Consider the following 7469-nt stretch of genomic DNA (forward strand, 5'->3'; position numbering starts at 1 on the left):
TGCAAGCACAAATTTAGTCAAATTACCTTGCTCCCAGGCATTAGAACTAGCATCGTTGCAAGCAACTAGGTCCAAAACTTAGTTAGGAGAAGCAGGTGTAGTTGTAGGATCAGAATGGTGCGGAAGCGGGAAATTGGGTCTCTCAAAAGATATCTTCCTAATGAAGCGGGTGCAGAGAAAGTTTCGGGGAGTTTGCAGCAGTTGTTTATCAGTTGTGGCTGCTATAGCAGTTGCCGTTGCAGTTTTGGACCTAAAGGCCTATGCTAGTTGCCATGGTGGCCTCAATAGCATATGGAATAAAAACACCCGATATAGCAGGTGAAAAACCACTATAGCGGCAGTTACACTGTTGGTTTATAGCGGGTGATATATGGACCAGTTCTAATTGGACTAGTTCAGCAATTAAGCAATAATTTTGACCAGTTTAGGTGTTCATTAAAAGAAGGGCCAGTTCACTTATTTGGCGTTTTAATTAAACAATGAGTGGGAAAGAAGACAACAGAGAGTGGGAAAGAACAGAGGCATCCCTCAGCGTGGCACTACCAAGCCCCAACTCTGGAGCTCCCTTTCTGATGCTCCACAGTTGGCACGCAGCCTAAGCTCACCAAAGAGGACACAGGAAGGCTTGGAAACAGGCCCGTCCATCTTTTTTTTTGTTTTCTTCTCTTCTTCCCCTTTCGTTCCTTCCCAGCAGCTGTTGCATCCCTTCTTTGTTTTCCTTTGGCTTCATCTTCCCCATTCTTTTTCCCTGTTTTTCTTTTGCTGTTTTCATTCTAAGCAGCAGCAGAGCAACTATTTTGGGGTTTAAAATACATCCCAGCTCCCCTGCATGCTGCTTTATGGACAAAATTAGAAAGTTTTAACTCGTTCCCTTTTGTTGCAGCAAGAACATCAGAGAATGTCATGGGATAGCATGGCTGTTACGAGATTTATTCCAATAACATTGTATGAATATTGATATGATAGTATGGTTTTTAGGTTGATACTGTTTTATATTTCTGTCCTTGATTTTTTGTTTTTACTTTTTTGTATGAAGTTGACACAGAGTATTGAATTTTGATAGTAAGAAACACACAGATTTGTTTTAACAGCCTACTTTGGGTTTATAGCATCCGCTAGAGCACCCAATATCCATTATCTTCTGTGAAACCAACTGGGTGCTACATGCCCCCCATCAGTTTTTTGATACATTGGAGTTTCTAAAGAGGGTCTAGCATCTATAGTCCAAACATGGGTGACAGCTATATTTGAAGTCTAGTGCAAGTTCAGCTTGATATTTCTATATATTATGCGCAAGCTAACATACTTGGTACGCAAAATTAAATTGCATAAATTAAAACACTTGAAGCAACATAAAGGCCCTAATTGACAGTTGTAGCTATTCTTAGCTGCCATTACTGAGAACCATATATGAAAAATGTAATTCACTGACAAAGTTCATCAATCAGTATGTAAACAATGTTCTATAATCTTGAAAAGAATGCCAAAAAAAAGAGAGAATAACTAAAAGAGTATACTTACCATGCTTTTGAGATTGTATCCAAGAGTAAGCTCTGCAAATGAATTTTCATATTCGAGAAAGGTAACAATAAGGGACATCCTTCTCCAAGAAAACTTTTGAGTTAGAATGTAGCATGGATTTTATCTCCTCAGAAATAAGGGGAATCTTTTCTATATCATGAATACGTATAGGGATTTTAGTCACACTAGCATGCCATTGAGCACGTGATTTATTCACAATCACCTGCAAGTTTTCCAAGTAGCATCGTTAGTCATGGAATATAGACTTCTGATCACATTTTGGCAGCATCTGTAAAACTTTTGTCCTAATGCTAGCCATGAAGATCTTTAAAACAAAACTTTCTTCACGAATGGGAACATGAACTGTGATATAAAAATGATAAGGAGTTACTGTGGCCCATTCCATTCATTGAAGCAAACATCATGCAAGATAACTTCAGAAAGTTTAATGTTGCATGTTCCAATTCCTAACCTTGCTGCCTTCGATTCAAAATCCTAGTTCAGAGTTCAGAATATCTATTAAAGATGATTGGATTTGACTTGTATTGGTTATTTATATCAGCAAACAACTGGACTTCAGAGACAAGAAAAAAGTCATAGAATATTGCTTGTTATTTCCACCTAATTATGGAGTGACCAGGTATTTATGTATATATGACCATGTTGCAGGTTTGCACTGCTTGATTATGCTGACAATAATTTGGTCCCCACGAAATTAAATAATGGTGATGATGTAAAGAAGGAGACCAGTACATGTATGGAGCGCTTGATGAAGATGGAAGAAGTGGAGTTCTTTGAGAAGGAATAGGATACTTTTGTTTTCACTAATGTTAAAGTTAACCCACAAGAAGAAATCACATAATGGAACAGCTGGGGAAATCCTAACTTTAATGTTTAAGAAAGCTATTTGGCATACAAGTACAAGAAAAAACTATTGATTTCTAAGTGTGTGATTTGCTAGTAACATTAACAATTGGTAATTAGACAACCATTTTGATTACAGCAATCTATGCATGGGTAAAATGAATCACATTTTACCTGCTTGCTCAACAATGTTAAAAATCCAAATAGTTGTGTGGAGTGATATGCAATTCTTAAAATTAAAAACCATTGTTGCTGTTCTCTAAGAAATAGAAACTTATAGGAAAGCCTAAGAAGAACGATCATGATACATTTGTTGACAACATACTAAACTTGGTGGTAATGAATGAAGAATGGGAGTCCATTTGCAGAAAAGTAAAAAAGAATGATGACGTTGGGAATAAAGTGGCAGACTTAGGATTCAAAAAGTTTATCAACGAGTTCACCATAGCTTGACAGATGTTGTGTACATAATAGAAGTCCAATTTTAAAGGTCCTAGAAAGAAAAACATATCAGACAGCTCAAATAACCTTGTGAAATTTAAGCAAAATCAAGATGACACACCCAGTTAACCTGAATTGGCAAGTTTGGCAGATTATAACTCATGTCCAATTCTTTAAGATGGTGTCCAGGAAATAGGAGTGCTTATAAACCTGATATTTATGCATTTAAAGCAACTGGATTGTTATTTCATATCAGGGAGAAACAAGGTAATCTTCTGTGATATATTTTCTCAGTCAATCTAGTCCTAGTCGCTTGATGAGTCCATCGATCAACCATTACTACTCAACTCATCACCCATATGCAAGCCTTTGTAGCTAAATAAGGCAAAGTTTGTATTTCAGAGAGACAGAGCATTGGAGGGGGCAGATGACAACTTTTCATTTCATAACCTTTTATATTTATGTTTTATATGACAGTTGAAGAATAAAACTGTGTGAAGAACTAAGATGAGATATTTGGAATATTATGCTATGAACCTAACAAACAATCAGTTAAGCTCAATTTTTTAAAAGACTAAACGAATGAAAACATGTCCGAAAGCAAGGGCAATTATACTACACACCTGCCTGAAAAAATAGGAGTTTGGAACTCTGACAGGAAACTTTTCAGGATTTAATAAAGTTGTGGTAGTAAGCCCCATTTCCATCACTTGTCCTTCCATGGATCCAGCCTGTAAAACTCAAAACATAAACAAATTAGAGGAAGAAACTAAAACTCATTATATAAAACAGACAGTTTAATGTGACAAACAAATTGAACAACGTACCATCAACTAAATGCAACGTCGACAATTCCCATTGACTAGTATTGAAAAAGTAAAGGATAATTTGCAGCTAAATATACAATGTCTGTGCATAAACACGGTAAACTATATCTTGCAAATATACAACAACAGGATTCAATTTCATGGAGTTTCCATCTGTTAGTTGTTTCATAGTATCATACGGGAGGTGAGGTAGAATTTTGCAGCTAACATATCCAAGGCAGGTAAAGGACCAGTGATTTGACCAAAAGTTCAATGCATCCTCATGTATTCCATCCCTTTGTCTGTGCATCATTGCTTCAATAGAAGGTCAAAGTTTAAGAACAGAAAAAAATACATGTATGAATGCCTGCATAAAACAGTTAATGCAGGCTCCCACAAATTCCATGCATGGTAACCCAAAATATACCTCACCCATCTGCCTATATTGGTGATGATACAGGCAAGCAGGTGAGGCCTATATATAAAAACTCTATACAAGCCTACATAAAATATATGTGTTCTTCCAGATTTGCCAGGCATTGTTCCTGAAAATAGATCTTACCCATCGCCCATGTTGCAAAAACCAAGTTACAGAACTTGTGGCCAGTAGAAACTTCCAAAACTTAACTTCAACGCAGGTGCAGCTGCTCAGCCTCAGAATCTCTCAAAGTTAGAAGCCTTCACCACAACTTTTAACTTATATATGTTTGGGAGCAGTTCATAACATGTAAGGCATTTATTTAATTATTTGCTTAACTTTTTGTTTCTAAAAGTTGATAGCGAGCACTATGCTTACTCTTTGTGCAGAATGAACATATGGCTCTGATTTTTTCCCCTCTTCTAGAGTGTATTCATAATTCTAATCAAGAGTAAATACTTACATCTTCCAAATCAAAGCCAGCCAACATCCAAGATAAAATGGGTAAATTGTAACAAAATGTAGTAAAAAGCCTTTTAATCATTTTTTTGTGATTTCTCCTTGCTGGAATGGGAGTTACAATTACATGTTGAAATTTGTTCATCATGACAGATGATATAGACCTTAACAGGAACGAATGGTTAAGAGGGCACCAAAGTCCAACTGAAGATCTCTAGGACAAATCTAGGTTATCTCATGTGATGCGAATCTAGGACGAATAGACCTGGGGACAAAGAGAGTTAAGCTTCGCACAAAACTGATGTTATAGGAGGGTGTCAGTTTCCCGCCCTGAGACAATACTAAGTCAGGCTTGACAGAAGAGATAGACAAGGGGATGAAGAAAAGGCATGTCAGATTTCAGGGCATCTGAAGTTCAGTTTTAATAGAGATTTAGGATGAAAGGAGATAAGAGAATGGATTAGTTGAAAAACTGAGCATGGCTATTGATGAAAAGTCTGATTCAGATATGATGAGCAATCCGATGTTAACTTGACATCAAGGGAAAGAACATAACGAGTTATGTAGGGCTTGACTAGAAAGAAAATGTTACTAGCGATTTATGACAATTTTCTGTTGTATCATGGGAATAATAAATATCCTGAAAAGATTGCACCTCCAAATAAAGATGAAAAACTTGAGCAAAATTCAATCATGATAAAACCGTGCTTCATATACTAACTGGCATGAAAAAAAATAGACCCCAAATAGACTCCAACCAAGTAAGGTTAAAGAGATCTCTAACAGATATTTTATAGAGATAAGGAACAAAGGGGAAAGAAAAGGTGGAGAGTAATACTTCTATAATGATATTTTTCCAAATTTTCTCTAAGTGATATCTATTATCTCAGCCTACTCCTCCTAATTTGCATGGTCCCTTTAATCAACTGATTAAGACCAAAAAGTGATTTTTATGGAAAAGAAGAGAGCAACAGAAACTCCTAGCTTTTTGGCTCCTATTTCTTTTCTCTCAAACTTACATCTCTGGCACGTGTGTGTGTGTGTGTGTGTTGGGGGGGGGGGGGAGGTGTTAATTGTGTGGGGTAAAATAGGCATTAGATTCTCAATGCCAAATTGGCACATTGATCTGGGCATGCAGATCGCAACTACACATTTTAGAATAGGTGCCCAATCTAATGTTTTCTTTTTCTTTCAAAAATATTTCATATGGTAACTACCATGTTTGATCAATTGTCTGTTCCCTGTACATGGAAGCATCCAATGTGCTCATATTAGTGCACCAAGCCAAATGCCCAATAAACACCTTCAATGTTGGTCTCAAGCCTGAATGAAAAATATAGAAGATTATTATTGAAACAACAACTACCTATGAAGAAGCTCAAGTTATGAAATGAATCAAATTCCTTACTGTATCTTTTCTTCTGACGTAATTTTGTAGAGACATACAAACAAATAGGATGTATACAAAGAAGTTAGCCATACCCGAAATTTCCAAATTATTAAAAGAAATAGAAAAAAAGTTTTGTTACAATATTAAGGTATATGTTCTTTTATTTTCCATATATACCTTTTTGTGCCCTAAAGTGGAGTCTTGGAGTTAAAAATTTGGAGCTGTACCGACATAAATCATATGGAATGCAAACTTGATGGAAGATCCTTTGGAAGGAAAACTTGGTCACAACCAGTGGACAAAGAATTCCTTAACTATGTACCTCCAAAACCTGAAGGTGATATTGATGTATAAGCTCGATTCTATAGGATTTTGGAAGGAAGATTTTCTTAGAGATTTAAAGGAAACTGAAGCAAGATTAATTTAAACAGTGGATTTGCTGTAATTTATTTCAGTTTGCTTTAGTTTGGTTACAGGTAACTTTTTCAAATGGACGAAGCAAGACATAAAGTGAGATTGGTAACATTGTGGTTTGGCCCAACGATAGTTGTATTTTAATCTTTCGATAGGCTAAATCAAAAGAGGGAAAAACTAAGAAAACACATAAAAAAATGATGAATTGGATAAAAAGGCAGTCATCCCACCTAGGGCTGCAAGCAGCTCAGGTTGGATAGGAGATGGGCATAACCCAAATCCAATCGATATCTGAATCGGGTCAAAAGATTGAAATCAAACCTAATAGAATTCTCCTCGGGTTTGACTAGATTGGATTTAATATTGATTTTATCTATCCATCAGATTTTTTGAGTCGAATAGGGTCCAAAATAGTCCAAACATAAATCATAATGAATATATATAAATTGATTATCTAATTATATAATAAAAATATTATGCAATAATATACTAATAAACACCATTTAAATATATATAAAAAATATTCTACAGATTGGCTGTTAACCACACATAATTATAATCAAAATGCATATTATTGAAAAATTATATCATGAAAAGAAGATTAATTTCTTATATTCAAGGAGGGATCTGAAACATATAGTACACTAGTTTTGGATTGTTCAGGTCTATTCAGCTTTAGATTGAGAACTTAAGGATCCAAACCTAATCCATATATGAAATGGGTCATGTTGTTGAATCCAAGCCCAGTCCAAACGACTTTGGTTCGGGTTGGACTGGATTAGTTTCGGATTGGTCGAAAGCGAGTTAATCCAATCCACTTGCAGCCCTAATCCCACCAAAATTTACTACTAAGTTGCACATAGAGCTGAAGGAGCAACACAACGAAGGACAGATAAAATCTTTGTTTCATTGCTAAAAAACTAGAATATATCATGGGGAGGATCTCCTTTCCATAATGAGACAAGGTTAACACTAAAAATAAACCCCTCCCACCAACGAGACATGTATAGGCTCTTACCATGTCTTGCAAAGAGTCGACTAAAAAGGATTTCACTTGTAGAAGAAAGGATAAAATTAAAAACAAGAAAGAACTTCAAAGCCAAAAAGGTCAAGTACAGAGTCCCACATATAAAAGATTCAACCTTTTCTATCTACA

The sequence above is a fragment of the Phoenix dactylifera genome, chromosome 2 (assembly GCF_009389715.1).
Source record: "Phoenix dactylifera cultivar Barhee BC4 chromosome 2, palm_55x_up_171113_PBpolish2nd_filt_p, whole genome shotgun sequence".
NCBI lineage: Eukaryota > Viridiplantae > Streptophyta > Magnoliopsida > Arecales > Arecaceae > Phoenix > Phoenix dactylifera.